Source organism: Pan paniscus, chromosome 14, assembly GCF_029289425.2.
Source record: "Pan paniscus chromosome 14, NHGRI_mPanPan1-v2.0_pri, whole genome shotgun sequence".
NCBI lineage: Eukaryota > Metazoa > Chordata > Mammalia > Primates > Hominidae > Pan > Pan paniscus.
In genome coordinates, this window is record NC_073263.2 from 99,194,091 (window position 1) to 99,218,013 (window position 23,923).

The window sequence follows — 23,923 nt, forward strand, 5'->3', positions numbered from 1 at the left end:
AAGCCTCCAGCTAAAAGCCAGGTGAGTGAGGGATCTTGGAAGCAAATTCTCTAGCCTTCAGATGACTGTAGCCTCAGCTGACTTCTTAAAGGCAACCTCTTAAGAGACATTGAGCCAAAATCTAGCTATCCAAATTCCTGCTCCACAGAGACTATGAGGTGAAGTTTGCTATTTTAAGCTACTAAGTTTTGGAATCATTTGTTATAAAGCAATAGATAAATAATACACTAACCTCTTTGGACTGCATCAGCAGGCTCCCTTGCCCAACTCTTACTTCCAGCTGGGTTCAGCTAATGAGGGTTATCATGGGAGAAAGGTTGTGGAGCAGAGTTAGGATATTCAATTCCCCAGCTTCCCCCCTATTGGCCACGGTGTCTTGGCCATAAAGGTGTCAGTTTCTGTTTAGTGGTTGCCCCGTTACAGTTACTGGCACCAGGTCCTAGTGACTGCACTATTCCTTTGCCTTTTCAGGCCTCAACGTTTTACAAGCTCAAAGGTCCCGCAGTTGATCCTTTGTAATTTCCATATGCCCTGCCTATACCTTTGTAAATAGCCCCTTTGTAAACTGTCCTCAAATTACCCAGTTTGTGTATGCATCTGTTTCCTGCTGAAACCATGACCCATACAAACAGTGGAAATAGGAAGGCTCGGGAGAAATGATGTTCAATCTGAGTCATGAAGAATGGCTGCAATCTTGTCAACTAAAAGAGCAAGAGCCACACATCTTCTAGCACCCATAGCTCAGGCAAGTAAATATTGAATTCCAATAGCATTATACCTACACTGGCTCAAGTCTAATGGGACACCATTCACACTGTACTCTACATGAATGGCATCCAGAGTTATGTGATAAGGGCATGATTGCAGGATTCGATTTCAATCCACGTCCAAAGCTTCATATGAAATATTATTTTCTAGAATTTCTATGATGTAATTTCTATTTCAAACAACCCATTCTGTAGATGACAGAAACTTCTTAATTGAGATTTCTGCTCTCTTCCTATCCTCTCGGATGAAATGGGTAACTCAGGACTTTCTTTTTTTCTGTATAGACAGGGTCTTGCTATGTTGCCCAGGCTGGTCTCAAACTCCTAGGTTCAAGTGATTCTCCTGCCTCAGCCTCCCAAAGTGCTGGGATTACAGATGTAAGCCACTGCACCTGGCCCCAGGAGATTTTTTTTTTTTTTTTTTTTTTTTTTTTTTTTTTTTGAGACAGAGTCTGTTACCCAGGCTGTCACCCAGGCTGGGGTGCTGCAGCTCAATCTTGGCTCACTGCAACTTCCGCCTCCTGGGTTCAAGCGATTCTCATGTCTCAGCCTCCTTAGTAGCTGGGATTACAGGCACGCACCAACATGGCCAGCTAATTTTTGTATTTTTAGTAGAGACGGGGTTTCACCTTGTTGGCCAGGCTGGTCTTAAACTCCTGACCTCAAGTGATCCGCCCACCTCAGCCACCCAAAGTGCGGGGATTACAAGCATAAGCCACCACGCCCCGTCCCCTGGAGATTATTTTTAAAACTCAGTTACTATTTCAAAAACACCTGGATTCATTCAGTAACATTTTATTTCTTCAGAATGTACGAACTCAGTCTTTGTTATACTTCTGTGTAGGTTAGACTGGGGTTCAATGTGGCCAATGCAAAGATGTTCTGCAAAGCAGCTGATTAGACTGTGCACGATTGCAGAAGCACATTCAATCTCTGGAAGAGAGCAAATCGTTTTTAAGGACTTTAACCCATTAACTATTTGTATGCAAACAGGGTTGCTAATTATAAATGAGTTTTATCTCGTCAATACAGCAGCTCAGCAGGACTTCTACTTGGAAGCCTTCTGTCAGAACTTTGTGAAAATTTAGTTTGAGTTTCCGTTTGCATTTAAAATATATTTCTTTAAAAATTGACTTTAATTCAGCCTAGTATCTGATTTACATTGACCTTCCACCCAATTAGTACCCATCAGTGAGGCTTAAACACAGCAGACAGGAGTGGATGGCAAGAAAATGAGCCAAAAGCATTAGAATATGAAAGCTAGAATCAATAAGGCACAATAAAATATTTTCAAATCCAAATTATGAAAAACCCTTGAAATAACTCATCAAAATAAGAAATGACCACCCATTCAAAATTCTGAGCTGAAGAATTTACCTAATCAGGTTATTGGCTATAACATTGTAGACAAGGGGGCAAATGAAAAAGATCTCCAGATTGCAAAGGGCCAACTGAAGCCAAAGTTAAATAGGCTGACCCTTGCTTTAGACCTGAGATAAGATGTAGAAATGTCAGCCCTCACCATTGATTAAGCATCTGCTTGGAATTTCTTTATTTCTTGCCCTGCTTTCACAGAACACCTGCTAGAGAAGTGCAAATAATTGCAAGATCATTTGAAACATGAACATGAACTTATCTTTACATCTGGTATACTAACCCTAAGTCTCTATCATAAAGGCCAAACAGAGTTGAGCCACAGGAGATTTTCTTCCTGGCCAGTACTAAGAAAAGCAACCATGGTGCTTTGCATCCAAGGGACAAGGACGGTCAGGTTTAAAACATTTGTTTCTATTGTTGTCACTGATGGGCTGGGAGCTCTCTGCAGCTCCACTGATTGGATGGGGAAGGAGGAAGCCATTCTCCATGCTTGACCATTCCGCCCTGCCCAGTTTCTTAGGAGATGAAAATGATAACATGCTCGAGGTACAGATACATCCTCATGTCTCACAAACCAGATGCCCATTCATTTGTTTTGAACATAGAGTATGTGACATATCAGTCAGATTCGACTAGATGCACCTTGGAACGAACATCCTTCAAATCCCGGTGGCTTCAAACAACAGATTGCTTTCTCACTTGCATGTCATGTTTTTCATTATTGTCTTGAGGCTCTGCTCATACTGGGACACAAGTTGATGGAGCAGTCAGCCATCTGACTGCTCTAAGACTCAGACTTTATACCAAATAACACACTAATTCTTCAATCTTCTGCTCATATTTCCCTGGCCAAAGCACACCACTGGAAAATGCCTGAGTTTAATCCTGCTCTGTGCATAAAGGAATAAAAATCAGAGTACTGGTGAAGAGTCCTATAGCCACTACATTCTTGCGAAAAGTTCTACATACCCCTGCTGCAAGGAGGTTATCAGAAAGGTAGAAAAATTAAAGGAAACATGAGTGAGGGGGCTACGAGCAGATTAGAGATGCAGATCGCAGAAAATGTGCTAAGGAGGGATGGAATTTGTGGAGATGAGTTTTAGTCAGTCACATGACCTATATTTAGATTTTTGACAGTTTCATACGCACCAGCAATCTCTCTTCTCACCTTCTCCCTACTTTGGCTCATCAACTGATAAAGAGTGACAGGCAGAGAGGGTGATAAGCTGACAAGATAGCACCATGCTTGTGCGTGTGTGAATGCATGTGTTGGTATGAAAGAGCTGCCATGTGAAGCAGATTGTTTTATTAATCCTACAAGAAAGTGACCAGGGTTGAGGTGTCTGAGTATCGGTGGCTACTGCAAATAGCTCCCATTATGGCACTTGTAGGTGTCCATACCCTGTTCCCACCTGCAGCTCTTTGGCCAAGGAAGAGGGAAGGGCTGGCGATTCATCAGTGCACTGAGATGTGTAAGTCCAAAAATACCTCAGGCCTGAGAACAGATGCTCAGCTTAGACCTGGGAAACAGAATGGTTGCTACAGACATAGATCCTCCTGCTACACAGGAACCCAAGGTGTATTAAATAATTTTTTTAAAAACTCCAGTGAGCAAAGGATAAGCTATTCCACAAAAGGTGTTGGGAAAACAGGATGTTATTTGTGGGGTGGGGGAGGGGGAAATCCATGAAGATACTCATTTCAGCTCTCCATTCACTGATAAATTCTATCTGGACTGGAGAGATAAGAATTTTAATTAAACCATTAAAAGAAAAACTCAGAAGAAAATATATTTATTTAATGTCTGAATGGGAAGGACTTTTTAAATATAAAACCTGCAGGAATAGGATTACAAAAGAAAAGATTAACGGATTTGACTACATAAAAATTTTAACTTATTTGTAAAATAAATCTAAATTAAAAGGTAAGTGTCAAACTGAGTGGAGGGGGGGAATTGCCTCTAATGTGATAGACAAAGGATTAATATCTTCAATATATTAAGAGCTCATATAATTCAATAACAAAGAATATGGCTAGCTGGATGTGGTGGCTCACACCTATAATCCCAGCAATACGGGAGGCCAAGGTGGATGGATCACTTGAGGCCAGGAGTTTGAGACCAGCCTGGCCAACCCCATCTCTACTGAAAATACAAAACTTAGCCAGGCGTGGTGGCACACACCTATAGTCCTAGCTACTTGGGAGGCTGAGGTACGAGGATCACTCAAACCCTGGTTGCAGTGAGCTGAGATCATGCCACTACACCCCAGCCTGGGCAATTGAGCAAGACCTTTAAAAAAAAAAAAAAGAATATGACTAAAAAAAAATTCAACCTCAACTAGTAAAAAATGAGACAAAAGTTTTAAATAAAATATAAACACCGTTTTTATCTACCAAATGAAAAACACATTTGAAACCCATGGTGGATAACAGGATACAAAGGATACCAATAATCGCTGAGAGGCAGGAAACAAACAAGGTGGGCCCCACGATTTTCCAAGTTACTGCCCTGGGAGAGTTTCCAGGTTGTAGCCCAGGGAGAGTGGATGCAAGAGGAGACCAGCAGACTCCTTAAATCAAAAAGATTAAGTTGGGAATCTTGGGGGACCAAGCAGCTAGAATTTGCAGAACAGAATAGCAGAGAGGTGAGATATTCATAGGGTCCCCCTGATGCCTTCAGTAGAGTCCTGGTCAGCATATGAATGTAAGGAAACCCCCTGAGGCTGGGGAAAGACTCACCCTAAAGGATTAGAGGGAGCAAGTACCCAGCACGCACACAGCACTAGCAATAATGCTAAATTCCACCAATCAGGCTGCAAAGCCTCACCAGGAATTGAATAGAATATTCAGAAAGATCTTGCTGCAGTGGTGGGCAAAATTAATCCTACATAATTCATTCTCAACCTGGGGACATTTTGCCCCCAGGGGACATTTGACAATGGCTAGAGACATTTTTTTATTGTCAACACTGAAGGGAGCTTCTAGTGGCATCTAGTGGGTAGAGGCCAGGGATACTATTAAATATCCTACAGAAAAGTATTATCTCACACAAAATGGCAAAAGTACTGAGGTTGGAAAATCCTGTCCTAGTCTAAATGCTGTTTAGGTCATGCCCAAGAGCAAGACCTGAAAAGCTTAAACTGTTTCCAAGTTACTGAACTATGTCCTAAAACAAAGCTCAAGAATATACGTAGGAATTGTTAAAAGGTGCTATCTATAATGTTTGGGATCTAATAAAAAATTACCAGGTGTGCAAAGAAGTAGAAAAATATAAGCCATAGTGAAGGGAAAAATTAATCTATCAAAACTGAACCAGAATTGATACAGATATTATATTTAAGAAAGATGAACATAACACAGCTATTATAACTGTATTCCATATGTTTAAAAAGTCAAGTAGAGACATGGATAATATGAAAAAGAAACTCACCCAGGCATGGTGGCTCATATGTGTAATCCCAGCACTTTGGGAGACCAAGGCAGGAGGATCGGTGGAGCTTAGGAGTTTGAAACCAGCCTGAGCAACATAGCAAGACCTTGTCTCTACTAAAAATCCCCCAAAAAGTAACCAGGCCTGATGGCACACACTTGTAGTCCCAGCTACTAGGGAGGCTGAGGCAAGAGGATTGCTTGAGCCAAGGAAATCAAGGCTGCAGTGAACTACAGTCATGCCCAAGCACTCCAGCAAATGAGTGAGATCCTGCCTCAAAAAAATAAGTAAATAAAATAAAACAAAAATTTAAAAATTAAAAAGAGAGACGGGCAGATCACTTGAGGTCAGGAGTTCAAGACCAGCCTGGCCAACATGGTGAAACCCTGTCTCTACTAAAAATACAAAAATTAGCCAGGAGTGGTGGCAGGTACCTGTAATCCTAGCTACTCAGGAGGTTGAGGCAGGAGAATCACTTGAACCCAGAAGGTGAAGTTTACAGTGAGCTGAAATCATGTGGCTACACTCCAGCCTGGGCGACAGAGAAGGACTCTGTAAAAAAAAAAAAAATTTTTTTTTAAATTAAATTAAAAAGAAACTCAAATTGAACTTCTACAAGTGAAAAATACGGTGTCTTACATGAAAACTATACTGGGTGGGATTAAAAGCAAAGTGACTTTGCTGAAAAAAGATTAATAAAGTTGAAGCAAGTAGCCATGTACGCTAGCCAAAATGAAACATAAAGAAAAAGCCAACGCTTAAAAAATACCCTTAGTATTAGTGAGCTGTAATACAATTTCAAGTGGCCTAATATGTCTTTAATTGGTGTCTCCAAAGGGGGCAAGAACAGGAAAAAAAAAAAAAAACTAGAATAAACAGGCTAAGAATTTTCCAAATTTGATAAAAGCTATAAATCCACAGATTTAAAAAGTTTAATGTGTCCCAGGCAAAATAAACATGAAGAAAACTACACCATAGCAAATCAAAATCAACTTGCTTTAAAAAAGTAATAAATAAAATTATAAAAGCAGCCTTTAGGGGAAAAAGGCAGGTAAAATACAGAGAAACAAAGATGCTGAGGACAGATTTCTCATCAGGAAAAATGCATGCAAGAAGAGTATGGAGTAACATCGCTAATGTACCCCCACTCCACCCTTCATCCCCCAAAACTTGTCAACCTAAAATTCTATAACCAGTGAAAGTATCTTTCAAACATGAACATTAAACATAGACTCTTTAAAACATACAAGGGCTAGATGAATTTATCACCAGCAGACTTACACAACAAGAAATGTCAAATGAAGTCCCTCAGGCAGAAGAAATGATACCAGATAGAAATGTGGATTTATACAAAGGAATAAACAGCACTGAAACTGGTAACTGCATAGTGTTCTATAACTCATCTCCAATGTCTAAAGATGCCAGCCTTCCAGTTCTCCATGAGCTGCAAAGTCTGTGTTATGACCATTTGCCAGAGATGCTGGAGAAACACACGTGTCAGTATCATTCAATGTCATGTCAATTCCTGACCATTCCAATGTGTTAGAAAAAGGAAACATACATAGTACAGGTGCTATGATATGATAGTAATAACTGTTGAATAGTACGTTTTTTGTATAGCAGATGAGCAATATGTTTCATTCAATTTATCATCCCCATCCTTGTTCAAGAGATTCTTTTTGTAAAAATGAGAATAAAAGTATTTTTCAATCTTGAGGCTATAACCAGTCAAAATTTTAAGATTCCTTCATGGCCAACCAATCAAAATACTCATCTAGGTTGGATGAATTTAATGTAAATCTACAATGTAAGTCTTCATTGAGTAATTCATCAAATAATTCATTCACTTGGCCAATATTTATTGAGTACCTGCTATGTACTAGGGATTGTGCCAGTACTGTAGATATAACAGTAAATAAGAAAGATGTAATCTCTGACCTTTTGGAGTTTGTTTACTTAAGATCCTATTGATTTCAGATTTACTACAATTTTAAAAAGCAGGTAAGATGGGCAAATTGTATAGCATCTTTAAATGGCTCCCATAGATCCCCTCTTTCCTCAAAATTTCTCACTACCCTAAATTATTCATGCCTAAACATCCACCATCTCTTTGTCTTCTGGCTTTTTGCCTAGATTAGGGTAGGGAACACACTTTAGGGAAGGAGGTCCATATAAAACCCAGTCATTTTCACCTTCATCTGTAAGAATTTATCTGATCTTTGCTGTGATGAAATTCTGAAGAGCAGATGTCTGGGTTGAGAGATCCAAAGGACACTAGGATACTGGAGATAGATAGACAGAGGGGAGAGCCAACAGACAGGAGTGCAGAACTAAAGAGCCAAGCAATACTATTCAGGACATAGACACAGGCAAAGATTTCATGACAAAAATGCCAAAAGCAATAGCAACAAAAGCAAAATTTGACTAATGACATCTAATTAAAATAAAGAGCTTCTTCACAGCAAAAGAAACTATCATCAGGGTGAACAGACAACCTACAGAATGGGAGAAAATTTTTGCAATCTATCCTTCTAACAAAGATCTAATATCCAGAGTCTACAAGGAATTTAAACAAATTTACAAGAAAAACAAAACCTAACAACCCCATTAAAAAGTGGGCAAAGGACAGGAACAGATACTTCTCAAAAGAAGACATTCATGCAGCCAACAAACATATGAAAAAAAGCTCAATATCACTGATCATTAGAGAAATCCAAATCAAAATCACAATGAGATACCATCTCACACCAGTCAGAATGGTGATTATTAGAAAGTCAAGAAACAGCAGTTGCTGGTGAGGTTGTGGAGAAAAAGGAACATTTTTACACTGTTGGTGAGAATGTTTTAGTTCAACCATTGTGGAAGACAGTGTGGCAAATTCTCAAAGACCTAGAGACAGAAATACCATTTGACCCAGCAATCCTATTACTGGGTATATACCCAAAGGAATATAAAGCATTCTATTATAAAGATTATTTATTGCAGCACTATTCACAATAACAAAGACATGGATTCAACCTAAATGCCCATCAATGATAGACTGGATAAAGAAAATGTGGTACATCTACACCACGGAATACTATGCAGCCATAAAAAGGATTGAGATCATGTCCTTTGCAGGGACATGGATGGAGCTGGAAGCCGTTATCCTCAGCAAACTAACACAGGAACAGAAAACCAAACACTACATGTTCTCACTTATAAATGGAAGCTGAACAATGAGAACACGTGGACACATGGTAGGGAACAACACATACTGGGATCTGTCAGTGGAGGTGGGGGGCCAAGGGAGGGAGAATGCTGGGCTTAATACCTAGGTGATGGGTTGATCTGTACAGCAGGTCCTGGGCCTTCTCAAACAGGTTTAGGGCAATCTTACTGTATCTCCTGAAATAATCCCCCCAAAATCAAAATTTCAGAGTTTACATTTACAGTTGAAGAGTCAGAAGTCCAGAGAGGGGGCGTGGCTTGCTTTTGACAGAGGTTGGTGAAATTCTAGCTCTCCTGAGTCCCTGTCGCACTTATTTAGTCCTAACACTGTGGCACGTGTTACATGTTATGTAACAAACCTGCACATCCTCCACATTTATTCCAGAACTCAAAATAAAAGTTGAAGAAAAAAAAAGAGCCATAATTCCATTCAACAGCTAGATATGTCCCATGTGCAGACTAGTAATGGACCAGTACCCACAGCAGCCCACAGCAGCCCAGTGGGTGATCACTAGGTAGCAGCCAACCTCTCCCCCAACACCCCTCTACTGCAGCACTTCCACAGCAATTGCTGAGTCACAATTCTGCCTAGAATTAGTTGCAAATATCTAAGCATTGCTAGCACTATTGTATCAGACACTTATCTATCCCATGTCATTTTCATTTGTTGAGTTTTTGGCCACCCTCACAAATAACAGGGCTCTTAAGTACATGAGCTCTGTTTTCCTAGTCTTTATGGGAGGCAGTTTAATGAAGCAAAAATGGCAATGAATTGATCCAAATTTGTCCTCTCTCCCCTTTTTAGGTGTGTAATCCTAGGTAGGCTTCCATTCCTATCTGTAAAATGGAAATGAGAATGCCTTCTTTGCCAGGTTGTTATAGGAATCCAATGACATGATAAAAGTAAAGCGTTTTCATAAAATTTCATAAAATCCCAAGAAGCTTACCACCACTTTTTATATATAATAAAAACAATAATAATTAACATTTTTGGTATGGTGCCAGCTAGTCTGCTAAATGCCTTATTTTAACAACCCTATAAGGTCAATAGTGTCATTATCCTCCTTTTCATTTTGAACTGGGAAATCTGAGAGACAGAGAGGTTGAGTAACTTGCCCAAGGAAGATCATCAGTGGGTAAATGGTAAATTATTCTGTTGTTACTTCTCCTGGTGTTTTCCTTTGTGCCCAGCAGAGTGTATGGCACACAATGCCTGCAGTTAGCACTGATTATGTGGTTTAGCCTATTTATAACATTCACATAGGAAACGGGACTATCTTTCTTTGTATGAGTTCCCCTGTTGTCACAGGCTTTTACTATGTGCTTAAGTCTAGAGAACATGACTTACCCTGAGGTTTATCAAAATCCTGCAATATTCTGCTCTGTGGCAGAGTGTGACCATGCTTACAGCCAGGTGGCATTCACTTGGGGCCAACCTGGAAATCCTTGGGGCCAAGCTGACTCAGTCTGGATTCACAGAGTGGGGCCTGCATTGACCCCCTGCACTGGACAGTGCTGGACAGTTCACAGGGGCCCTGAAGTGCTCCCTTCACTACAGTGACAGCAGACACTGTTCATCCCAAGCATAGCTCCTTGAGGGTTCTATCTCCACTTCAACCTGGAAGACAGATTTGTGGTTTCCAAGTTGCAGTGTTTCTATTTATCTACAGGTAAAGGCTGTGGTTCAAAGTCAAATATGAAATGTGCTTCTCATAATTGTGTGCAAACTGAGGACAAACCCAGTTTGTGTTTCTCTCTTCATCTTCCTGTGCCTTCTCAAACAGGTTTAGGGTAATCTTACTCTATCTCCTGAAATAATCCCCCTCAAAATCAGAATTTCAGAGTTTACATTTACAGTTGAAGAGTCAGAAGTCCAGAGAGGGGGCGTGGCTTGCTTTTGACAGAGGTTGGTGAAATTCTAGCTCTCCTGAGTCCCTGTCACACTTATTTAGTCCTAACTCATTATCCCCAGTGTCTGGTGGACCCAGGTTCTTAAGGACTCCATCTCTTAAAAGGCTGGTGGGGTGCAAGTTTACTTGCCCTCACCCACACCCACCAAGGATTGCAGGTGACCCTGAGGGGAGAAAGGGGAGTATATTAGTCCCTTCTCATGCTCCTACTAAAGGCATACCCGAGACTGGGTAATTTATAAAGGAAAGAGGTTTAATTGACTCAAGGCTGCAGAGGCCCCACAATCATGGCAGAAGGTGAAGAAGGAACAAAGGCATATCTTACATGGCAGCAGGTAAAGAGAGCATGTGCAGAGGAACTCCCCTTTATAAAACCATCAGATCTCATGAGACCAGCACGGGAAAGACCTGCCCCCATGATTTAATTACCTCCCACCAGGTCTGTCCCACAACATGTGGGGATTATGGGAGCTACAAGTCAAGATCAGATTTGGGTGGGGACACAGACAAACCATATCGGGGGCTTCTTGAAATTCTAGTTTTTATTCCCATGACATCTTCAACCACGTCTATATAATGAGAATTTGAATATTACACAGAGCTCAAGAGCCCAAGATCTCCTTCCCAGCAAATTACACCACTCTGAGTAAGGAGAGCACTGGAGAAGCAAGGGCACCAATGATTCCGCTTGTGTAGAGCTGGTGGTGTCTTCTCACTTACCTCAGGCTAGGGAGGCTTGGTCGCCTCTTGCCTGTTGTGTCCCCATTTTGAAAGTACTGTAGGAAACTAAAGTAAAGGCATCACCAGCTTCAGGCTTCACTTGGTACTTGGTAAAACTGTCCGCAAGGGCCCCTGGGAATCCTGCTGGGTAGTTGGACTGTGAGTTCTGCCTGCTATAATCCCCTCCATCCTGGATTCTTGAGAGAAAGCATTTATTTGCATCAAGTCTTTCAGTATCGGCTTTTGGAGTGCAGCAAGCTGCCTTTATTTCTTTTTTAGGCAGGATGTCACACTGTCACCCAACCTGGAGTACTTTGGCGTGATCTCTGCTTGCTGCAGCCTCAACCTCCCCAGGCTCAGATGATCCTCCCACCTCAGCCTCCCGAGTAGCTGGAACTACAGGCATGTGCCACCACACCCAGTTAATTTTTCTATATTTTGTAGAGACGGGGTCTCACTATGTTGTTCAGGCTGGTCTCGAACTCCAGGGCTCTAGCAATCCTCCCATATCTACCTCCCAAGTGCTAGGATTATAGGCATGAGCCACCAAGCCCCGCCACAAGGAGCCTTTTAAGGCACACACAACCAAGCCTGTGTCTCACTATTTGTGCTAGGAAGTCCTCCTATTTGTGCTACGAAGTTCTCAGTGATGCCTGAAATTCCCAGGAAGTTCCAGTGTTCTTGGAGTTTCTGAAGAACAAGGAGCAAACAGAAAATAAAAAACACTGGTAGTCAATGAGCCAAGTGAAGAGTGTGCGGTTGAAGATGCTGATAAATCTCTCTCTGAGACCCCCAGCTGTCAACCTCATCTACTCCAACAGCCTCTGCATCTTGCTGGTGGATTTGATTGGATTTGCAGAGCAGACTGCACTGTCTCCATTGCAAAGGAGCTAGTAAAATCATCATGACAGGTGGCATGTTACTTGAGAAGAGACAATGAAGTTAGACCAGTGAATCTCTCGCAATTATTAACTCAAACATAATAACTTTGAGCACTGGGCAGGAGGAAGACAGTGAAGAGCGGGGATGAGTCAGTCGTCAGAGGGAGGAGGAGAAGGACGTTATCTGCTTTCCCAGGCTTTTACCTCCTGACTTTATGGCTGCCTCCTTGGTTCTACTCCACAGGTTTCTGTTTTAAATTAGTGCTAAATGAAATAGAATTAAAATACGATGAAGTAGTCTTTGGACGTCTCTGCTTCTCATTTAAATACTTGAAAAACATTGCATTTCCAAATTCTGAACACTTTCTGGTTCAAAGCACAATTTGAGTTTGAGGATAAGAGTGATTTTTAGAGCCCCTTTTCAGAAAAGAAGAAAGGGTTGCTAAATTTAGCAAGAAAGAATGAGAGGAGGCAAAGAGGAAAGTCGACTGCATCTAAGAGAATAGCGGCTGGCCCCTTGCCTCTGACTCCATACGTGGTAAGGGAGGAATTTGGAGCAGGAATATGACCTTCCCTAGGGGTTGAAGGAGTTTAACAACATAGCTACAGCCTTTAGGTTGGGCTTTTCTGGTACCTTCCAAGTCTATGATATGTGACCATAAGACCAATTCAAATTGGATGTGGAGCCAGAAGGGTCCTTAGGGATTGAGGAACCACCGTGTCTAATTTTCTTATTCATTCCACTAACCATTTTTATTGGCACTCAGAAATGTCAAGAAACTTGTCCAAGAATGCACCACCGGATTGCGGCATGGGGACTAGTACCACCAGCCAGCACCCCCAAGGTCTCTCCACTCTCTCACACGGACTAGTATAATGTTCAAGGCTCCAGGTTGAAAAGCCAAAGCCCCTAAGATAAAAACCATGAGAACTCTAAGAATTGGAGACTATGTGATCCAACTGAGCAAAAGAAGGCCCTTGACTCAGCCCAAGATAGACATTTTTGAGAGATTTGTCATCAAGTATCGAATTTAGAAGCATCACTTGAGGTAATCAATCTTTCTGAGGATGCAAATTTCTTTGTATAGGTTGAAAGAAGAAACATCTCCAATGCACACAGATACATCAGTTAACAAATTAAAAACCCATATAAAACCCTCACTCCATCTGAAGAGTCCTGAGACTGTATCTAGAAAAGTGATCACATCAGAAGAATCTTCAAATATCAACAGCACTTTGAAGAGAAATATAAAAACAACTGCTGTAATTCCTTAGTAATTATAGTTATGGAGGAACTAAATCCTGCATCTGTGAGCAGAGAAGAGCCTCAGCCTGGATTCTTGGAGATTAGTCAGGGGGAAAGGCAAATCCCTCTGCACTCCTTCCATCCAGAAAGCAAGATCCCTCGGGAAGTTCCACAAAGCAAGCATATTCAGTATTCCTAATTACAGGGGAAGGTCATTGACTTGCTACAAATGAAGCATCGGATTTCCAGTTCAGCTGAACAGTTACAGATGGAAAACAAAGCTTACACTAAAAAAAAAAAAGATAAATAAAATAAAATAAATAAATAGGCCAGGTGTGGTAGCTCACGCCTGTAATCCCAGCACTTTGGGAGGCTGAAGCGGGTGGATCACCTGAGGTCAGGAGTTTGAGATCAGCCTGACCAACACGGAGAAACCCCGTCTCTACAAAAAAAAAAAAAAAAAAAATTAGCCAGGCATGGTGGTGCATGCCTGTAATCCTAGCTACTCGGGAGGCTGAGGCAGGAGAATCACTTGAACCTGGGAGGCGGAGATTGCGGTGTGCCCTGATCACGCCATTGCACTCCAGACCGGGCAACAAGAGCAAAACTCCATCTCAAAAAAAAAAAAAAAAAAAGTAAGGGATATGAGATAATGAAAGAATGAAGAGACACAAATGGTGAAAAAAAAACTCAACCTCACATAACAGACCTTTTTTTTGATAGGTCAAATTGAAAAAACATTTTAAATCATGATTTTCAGTCTTTTGAGGCTTCTCATTTAGTTCTGGTGAAGTTTACATTTTTCAGAGGGTAACTTGAAATAGTATGGGCCTTAAAAACGTTCGTACTCTTTACTTCAGAGATTTAACTATCTATAGAAATTTCCCAGAATGAAATGATCAGCGTGCACAAAGATTAATATATAAGAATGTTATTGACCATGGTATCTATAGCAGTCCAATAATAGGCCATTGTCCAATAAGGAACAATTGGCTAAGCATTTGTCAATAGGCAGTTGTCTAAGTAAATTATGGGCCATTGAGCCATGAATATTAGTCAACCATTAAAAAAATACGCTAGAGGTTGCCTAATAATATTTCCTGGTGTAATAGAAGAAAGAAAAATAAATAAATAAAAAATATGCTAGTGGGTCAAGGCACGTCTGCTCACACCTGTAGCCTGAGCACTTTGGGAGGCCGACACACGTGGATCACCTGAGCTCAGAAGTTTGAGACCATCCTGGGCAACATGGCAAAACCCTGTCTCTATAAAAAACACAAAAAATTAGACTGATGTGGTGGTGCATGCCTATAGTGTCAGCTACTTGGGAGGCTGAGGTAAGACAATCACTTGAACCTGGGGAGGTCAAGGCTACAATGAGCCATGATAGCACCACTACAGCACCACTCCAGCCTGGGCAACAGAGCCAGACCCTGTCTCAAATATATATAAACATATATTATATATTAGCAATAGCTACCTTTGATTGTGCCCTTACTCTAAGATAGGATGGAATGGAGAATGTGACAAAAGAATCCAATGATATTACAAACGTTATGAAACAATCTCACTTAAGGGAATAGGGGAATAAGGTACTGACTTAAATAACTTTGGAAATAAGTAGCGTCTATAAGACTAAAGGTAAAAGGCAATATGCATGAGCGCCACAGTCTAGTTGCTAAAGTTGGTTCCCGTAAGAGCAGAGGATAACAATTCTGAAAATGCTCTCCATGTACATGGGACTTGAGCAATAGAGTGAATGGATGGAGGATGGTGGGAGCCAGGTTTCTCACTGAAGTGTGAGATTACAAATAAGCAAAAGAGGAGCCTGGAATGATCCCTGTGGTAATGGATTAGAATTGGAGACAGCAGTATAAACTCATGCTCAACTCCATACAGATACAGATGGTTACATATAGAAATGTTTATAGATGTGTGTAAACACTGGTTAGAATACACAAATATCCTCACTCTGTCAGCTGAGAGGAGCTAGAAGCAAAAACACACCAGGAGCAACAAGCACACCTACTGCCCTGTTCTTTGTTTCTAATATGACCTCCAATAAAAGGAACCCGGGCTCCTCAGATAAATGGCTCATTCTAGAAGGGGGGCATATACAAGATGAGCCTGGAGTATCTTTTAATGCCATAAAGTAAAAGAGTATTTAAAAAAGTATAAAAACTGAAAAAAGAAAGAGAAAGAAAACCACACCACAATGATGGGGGTACATCAAACAGCTCCCAATACTTAGAAGGAGGGACAATTTGAGCATCAAAATAACATAGTATTGGATTATGACCCAATGTATAAAATCAGTATCAAGTCCATACTGATATAAGTGATTAAATGAATGTTGAACAAGAGACAAATCTCCCATGCAGTAAAATTTGAACAAATTTATAAAGATACTCAGATCTCAAGAAAGTGGATTATAACTCCTGCTTATTAAGTGTGGTCTGCACAAAGGGACTTCCTTCTGGAGAGCACAGTATAAAAAAAGTAATGTACATGGACATAAATTTAAAAAGAAAAGAAAAGAAAGAAATTAACTTTGGCCAGTGACTCACACCTATAATTCCAGCACTTTGGGAGGCTGAGGCAGATCCCTTGAGCCCAAGAGTTCAAGACAAGCCTGGGCAACATAGCAAAACCCTATCTCTACAAAAAGTTAGCTGGGCATAGTGGCTCATGCATGTAGTCCCAGTGACTTGAGAGGACGAAGTGGGAGGATCACTTGAGCCCAGGAAGGTCACAGCTACAGTAAGCTGTGATCATGCCACTGCACTCCAGCCTGGGCAACAGAGTGAGACCCTATCTCAAAAAATAAGAAACATAAAATTAAAAAATAGTATAGAAAGAGGAGAAAAAAGAGTAACTTGACAGTAGAGAAACCTGACAAACACAATCTCAGGTGATCAAGGTCAACATCGATGACAATGAGTCATGTTAACAATATATACCCTTGATATGCTGTGATGAGAATGTCACTTTCTTTCTGTCGTCTTCCCCAAAAACCCCATAACCCCTGTCTATCATCAGAAAAACATAAGAGGAAGGGACATTCTACAAAATACCTGACCAGTATTTCAATCCTCAAAGCTATCAAGGTCATCAAAACCAAAGAAAGTCTAAGAAACTGTCACAACCAATAGGAACCAAAGGAGACAGGACTGCTAGATGTACTGCGGTGTACTGGATGTGATCTGAGAACTGAAAATGGACATCAGAGACAAAAATAATGAATTATAAATGAAGGCATGGGCTTTAGTTAATAACAACATATCAATATTGGCTCATTAATTGTAACAAATATACCACGCTAATGTTAACATGTTAGGAGTAGGGGAAACTGGATGTAGGGACATAGGAGCTATACTATCTTCACAATAATTCTGTAAATCTAAAACTATTCTAAAATAAAAAGTGTATTAGCAACAACAACAACAACAACAAAAGAAACATCAGTGATAAGTAACGTTCAGGAAGAATGATGAATAAGCATTTAATCTGCTATTGTTTCATTTTTTGTTGAAAAAAATTTTTATAAGAGTCACATCCAGGTTAGAACAAGTGTTGCCTCATAAAGGCAGCAATAAACTTACTTGGCCTGAATTCTACCACTTTTCTAGAATCCCCAGAGGGTGAGAAAATTCGTTCTGACCACTTCCCTTCTCTATTTCTACATTACAATCATCTCATGGAGCTTGAAAGTAGGGCACCCTCTCCAATGGGCGGTTTCTCCTCTCTGTCTCCCCTATCCCTCCAGCGTTTGATTTAGTACACCTGAACCACCTCAATCTCCATTATTATTTCAGCTTAGCCAAGAGGAAATTAGTACTAAAACCATCAAATCTTAATTGAGTATCTTTTATTAAACAGAAAATGGGAATTAGCAGGTACTTATCTGTACCCTAATAGAGTGCCTCTTAACAGCTATGCAAAATAGCCTCTATGAATCTCCATCCTTCTTGTTCCATGACATTTTCCACCAAAGAGTCTGAGCATAAAAGAATTAGGTGTGGTAATAATATTGAAGATGACAATAATAACACATAATGTTTACTGACTACTTGCTATGTGCCAGGCACTAGATGTTTTATTTGATTTTTATGGATTTTTTTTGTCGGGTCAGGTCAGTTGGTTTTTTAATAAAAAATAGTCCAGACTCAGAAGGTACAAGCAGGTAAAACAATTTTATTTTTCTCCTGCCCATGATTTCAGTTATACAGTCCCATCACACACCTGGCCAATATGTCAGGCAGATGATATTTTGCAAGTCACGTTGAGATATTAACAAACACCCTCACTTTGATGTATTCAAAAGTCCAGTACAGCTTAGAACGCTCAAGCAACTTGAAGCTTCCCCTCCTTCTGAATCCCAACCCTTACTCAATCTGAAGAAACCTGTGACAGGCAATAGTTGAAGTTCTGTAATTTTTTTTTTTTAACTTTGTCTCCTTCTCCATTACCACCTGCTTCTAACTGGTTGGAGAAAAGGGCAGGGAGGGAGCAGATAAAAGTTCACCCAACATGTGCTGATGTCAGCTGCTGTTGTCACATGTCACATGGTGAAACCCCGTCTCTACTAAAAATGCAAAAGATTAGCCGGGCATGGTGGCAGGCGCCTGTAATCCCAGCTGCTCGGGAGGCTGAGGCAGGAGAATCGCTTGAACCCAGGAGGTGTCTGGGGATGGCATATACACAAAGGTTGACTCTTGTTCTGTAGAGCACCTGGGTGGGTCCCTTACTGGGGACTTACTAGTGACCAGTACCTAGCACTCCTCCCCTTAGCAGCCCCACGGAATCTCTCCTCAACAAAATATGCCACAGGACTCTTCCCCATTAGGATTACTTTAGCCCTCTTGGGCAGATCTCTAGAGGTGGGGTCCTCTTAAAATGACTCAAACTCAACTATTTTCCATGGGGCACACTCTAGAAAAACACTCCAGGAAGCCCTCATTCCCTGCGATTGGTGGGTGCTGCCTTGCTCCATGGTAGCCTTCTCTCCCTGCTCGGCCATCAGGAGCAGAGCTCAGGAAAGACTCTGACCTTTCCTGCCAATCCTCCCTCCACTGGGCTTAACCCTGGAGGGGCCAGAAAGGGCAACTAGAAAGTGGGGAGAAAGCACAAAGGAAACAAGGAAGTGTCTCAGTCTGTTCAAACTGCTATCACAGAATATACTGAGTGGCTTGTAAAAAACAGAAATCTATCTCTCACAGTTCTGGAGGCTGGTAAGTCCAAGATCAAGACATCTGCAGATTCAGTGTCAGGTAAGTGTCCACAACCTAATCCCATCTTGCCATCTCACTGCATCCTCATATGGTGGAAGAGGCAAGGGTTTATCTCAGGCCTCTTCTGTAAACGCACGAATCCCATTCACAACCATCTACATGGGCTCCATCCTCATGAACAAATCACCCCCCAAATGCCCCACTTCCTAATACCATCACCTTGAGGGTGAGGATCTTGACATATGAATTTGGGGGTGAGGACAGAAACATTTGGACCATAGCAGGAAGCAAATGAACCAACCATGCCCTTATCTTCCCAGTAACAGGTTTCCAGGCATGTGTCAAAACCAGACTGAGGTGGGGAAGCAAGAACCTTTAAATTGAATGAGCATTTCAAGTTTCAACATTTACTGATTGGGCTCAACATTTTAATAGTTAAAATAAAACTGAAATTTTTACTATGTGAAAATAAAACCTGAAAGTGACCAGGAACACACTGGTATGAGTATTAACAACAACAAAGGAAATCATCAGTGATAAGTAGGGTCCAGGACGAATGATGAATAAGCATTTAATCTGCTATTGTTTCATTTTTAGTTGAAACTGAAGTGCAGCTAAAGGATAGAAGAGGGGGATTTAACTAGCACTTTTAAAGACACTGTTGAAAGACAGTAGTAGTATGAGAAAATAAAGCTTCTTCATGATTTACTCCCACAAAAGACAGCATGTTTCATAAACTAACTACATATACTAATTTATACTCATAACAGTTTTATGAGGTGATGTGTTAAGATAAATTCTCTGAAGAAATAAACTGTTCTTAAATGATACATTTTGATCTTCCATCAAAATAAACCAATTTTCACTTACTATCATCTGAATAGATCTTTTTGGAACACACCTGCCTTCTAGTGACTGTTGAGATAAAATTCGAAATGGTAAAATTCAAGTAGAGGAGATATTTGGGGGAAGAATCTTTCTAGCTCCTACTAAGGCATTCAAAAGTAATCAATTAGATTGAGTGCGGTGACTCACACCTGTAATCCCAACACTTTGGGAGGCTGAGGTGGGTGGATTACCTGAGGTCAAGAGTTTGAGACCAGACTGGGCAGCATGGTAAAACCCCATCCCTACTAAAAATACAAAAAATTAGCCAGGTATGGTGGCAGGCACCTGTAATCCCAGCTACTTGGGAGGCTGAGCCATAAGAATCACTTGAACCCAAGAGGCAGAGCCTGCAATGAGCCAAGATCATATCATTGCACTCCAGCCTGGGCAACAAGAGCGAAACTCTCTCTCAAAAATAATAATAATAATAATAATAATAATAATCAACTGGTCTCTAAGTGGAGATGAGGTAGAAGGAATTGTTTGATCACTGAACACTCATCACCCTAACCTAACTCCATCTGGCAGAAAATAGGTTTAGAATTTAGTTGGTGTATAAATCTAGCAAAGCACCAGTTATAAGTACCTGCCTTAGCCCCTGTCACTTTGTAAGGCAACCACTGATAATGCGCCTATACATGGCTGTTTATTTCTCATTTTCCTGTGCCATTGTCTCCAGTTCTGAGCTTGCCCTTTGTCTTCTTTGTCAGCTTTTGGCTATTATTTCATAATTAGCCTCAAGTCCTTCTCCTTTTATGGCCTATATGGAATAGTAGGGGAGATAAAAGGGTTGGTTATTGTTGTTGTTTTCTATTTACTAGCAGCATTTTTAGGAAGTGAGGCTCAGAGAAGTCTTAATTTCAATCACTCCTTTTCTAGAAATTCTTGCCAAAAGCCACTTAGGCGTCTGATATGCTTATTTGAACAAGAGGTCTGCTTCAATTGGCAAAAATGTTAAGTCTTTTTTGACTTAATTGAATCCAAAAAAAAATTTGGAAGCTTTCATATTTTTCTTTATTATTCATTCGACTGTTAAAGAGATGTAGGTATAGCAAGATCTTTGAAAACAGAACCAAGAAACTAAAATGTAAGCAGACAAGTGCTGGGTATTAAGCGGGTTGCTGTGTACTCCAGGGACTACAGGTTGGTGTGTCCTTGCAGAGAGAGTGAAATTGGCCACATGAAATGTTTTGGCTATATGTTGCTATGTAACAAATTATCCAAAACCATATTCACTTAAAACAACTGAATTAGCTAACAGTTTCTGTAGGTCAGGAATTCAGTTGTGGCTTACCTGGATGGCTTTGGCTCAAGGTCTTTCTTGAGGTTGCAGTCAAGACACTGAAGCTGCTGTCGTCTCAAAATCACCAGGGACCGGAGCACCTGCTTCCAGTATGGCTCACTTAATGGCTTTGGATGAAGGCCTCAGTTCCTTGCCGTTGCCAGGGCACCTCAGTACCTTGGCATTTGAACACTCTGTGAGACTGCTTGAGTGTTTTCACAGCATGGCAGCTGGCCTCCCCTCAGAGTGAGTGATCCAAAAGAGGGATCGAGAGAAAAAACACAATGATTTTTTTAGGCATTCTCAAAATCCACACACCATCACATTCACCATATTCTGTTAGAAGTAAGTCACTAAGTCTAGCCTCCATCAAGAGGAGGGCATTAGGCCCCACCCTTTGAAAATAGGTGTATCAAAGAATTTATATACATATTTTCAAACCACAACATTAAGATTTAGAGATGGTGGCTGCTGCTTTCTTTGTGTATTTGTTTTGGACTTATGCTTACAGTAAGCAGAAGTATTCTGAAGTGAAAAAAATATAGATGTCAATTGCAGAGAATTATTTTAATAAAGTGTTATGTAATACCCTTTATTTTTGCCACAATAATTATTTTAATAAAATATAATGCGATATGTTTTATTTTCGGCTAAAGGACTTTTATCCTTTGAAGAGTGAGAAACAGAGAAACTCCCAAAAACCTGCACCCCAAAATTATAAGAATGAGAACATTTTAAGATAAAAATTCCTTTAATGTTTTTCTCTTTCACCAGTACAAAAAGTGATATTTTAATAAAGCAGCATCAATTAGAGAAACTGCTAATGTTTAAACAGAATTACATTCTTACATTCAAAATTACTCAGGCCCAATCTTACTTTCTCCCTAATAACAATAGTTTAATCAAGGAGGTAATATTTAATGCAATCTAATATCTATCCTTTCTTTAAAAATTGCCACAAACTTCTCACTTAATCAACTAGCATTCACAGTACAAAACTGAGAACTAAAAATAAAATCCTAAGCCCCCAACCAACTGAATGGACGCCCCTCTTGGCCAAGAGGACCCAGAGAAACCTTAAAAACGGAGTTCCTGGCCACGACAGGACAGGAGGTTGGACACACATTGGTATATCTCCTCTTTGTGTGGTTTAGACACAACTGATCAGCATTAGTGTTAAAATAGAGTTCATAAGACTGATAGAATGGACTCTGTAGCAGTAAGATACCAAATTACAAACAGGACCTAAGGCCACCCAGTCAAGGATTAAGCCTCATACCCCTACACTTAAAGAATAAACTGTGTTCTAACTGCCACAGGTTTTTCTTCTTCGATAGAAGCTAAATAAGCAAAGGCCTTAAGAGAAGCAATATTGAAATAATTGCAGCTCCTCTACCACCAGATGCTGACTCACTGGTCCCCTGTTCCACAAGCCATAACTATAACTTTGATTGGACAAGACTGATTTCAGTAACTCTCCTGATAAAAGACCAGAGACCATGGACTGGTCCCAGCCCGTTTAAAGAGACTGCACACTTGAGTGTCTTCATCTCCCTGCTTCACCTTTTGACATATAAGGCCTAACTGTAACGCATTTAAATGTTACAGCTCCACACCAAAGTGAACACGGGAAGCATGAAACATGCATGTTTGTTTATGTATCAGGCCCCGCTTCATGAATATCTGTAGCTCCTCCTATAACCTGTTGAATATGTGTACCGGGCCAACCTGTCTAGCATAAATCCCAGCCCCACACTCCCCTCCCTCAAAGTGCCCCCTTCAAGTCCCTGCTAGAGGCTACACTTCCAAATCTGTCAGGATGATGGCCACCCTAGAAGCTGTAACCCTTTTTATAATAAATAAAGCCTCCTTTCCAAATTTATAGAACTTGGGATTTTTCAATTGACAAAACTTTTGAAATCTACATAGGTTGATAAAACAAGGCAAACAAGGACCCATGCTTATTAATTGGCTTCAATTTACTTCAATATTATGGAAGTTCTTCCATATATTATTTATATTATCTTCCTTTTATATAATACATTTTAAAAATCACAAGATGAATGAACATTTGAATCATGATTAAGGACATCAGAAAAACTTCTTTGGGGATATGCCATATACAACTTTGATATTATCTGAAGCTTTTTGGAAAACTCATTCAAAAAAATTGTTTTGATGCCCTCTTTTTTCTAAGTAAAATCAAAATACTGGTCATTATGGTGCTCTTAAAAATGTCTTTGTTATCAAAACTAGCATCAACACATTGCAATACAATGTCATAAAAAGCCCACCTGTCTTTACAATTCATTAATTGAACTTCTGGTTTAAAGATGTGGTGTAAATCAGAATATCTTCCTTATTTTCTTGGGAGTGTTCTGAAAGCCACAAAGATAATGAGAAATAAGAAATACAAACTTATCTATGTTAAAACTAGGCAAGAGAAAACCCCCACGCCATCAAATAAGTGGAAAGGCCGCCAAAAGCAGAGATCAAGTGGAGATATACGTGGCAGAAAGTGAAGGGGGGAAAAAGACTGTGACCCTGGATCATGGATGAGCCAGCAAAGTATATTTCTTGGCAGTGAGAGACAAGGGCAAAATAAAAATCATTCATTTGCAGCAGTAGGCTGAGTGCACAAACTAGCATCAAGAGCTTCCCCAGAACTAGGAAGCAGAGAGTGTTGGACTGCATGAGAAATCACATAGACAGCATATTTAAAAGAAGCACCTTGTCCCTTTAGCAATGAGAGAATAACAGAGATAGAACTCGGTGAAAAGTTTATGGGAGCTATCTCTAAGGGCTGGGAAGAAGTAAAGGCTAATTAAACTGACACAAGAATCCTGGGTCATGAGGGAAATTCCAGCTAGCCCAGAACATAGCCCTAGTTCCTCCCCAACATGAAACTTCTGAAAATTGCTGGTCCAAGAAAAATTCACTTCAATCAACTGAGTAATCAACAGGAGGCATCACAAGAACTA

The 23,923-nt window shown here is 40.5% G+C and overlaps 1 protein-coding gene across 3 annotated transcripts in view; it reads right to left on the reverse strand.

The window, feature by feature from the left end:
* LOC117975644 (uncharacterized) overlaps positions 1–23,923 on the reverse strand; it is a 401,045-nt gene that overhangs the window by 145,300 nt on the left and 231,822 nt on the right. The window contains exon 1 of one of the 3 annotated variants that reach the window (XR_010109639.1): positions 20,955–23,308. The exons of the other annotated variants lie outside the window; for them this stretch is intronic. The gene's annotated coding sequence lies outside the window, so the exon portion shown is untranslated. Of the gene's footprint in view, positions 1–20,954; positions 23,309–23,923 lie in introns of those variants that run through there. 3 annotated transcript variants of the gene reach the window in all.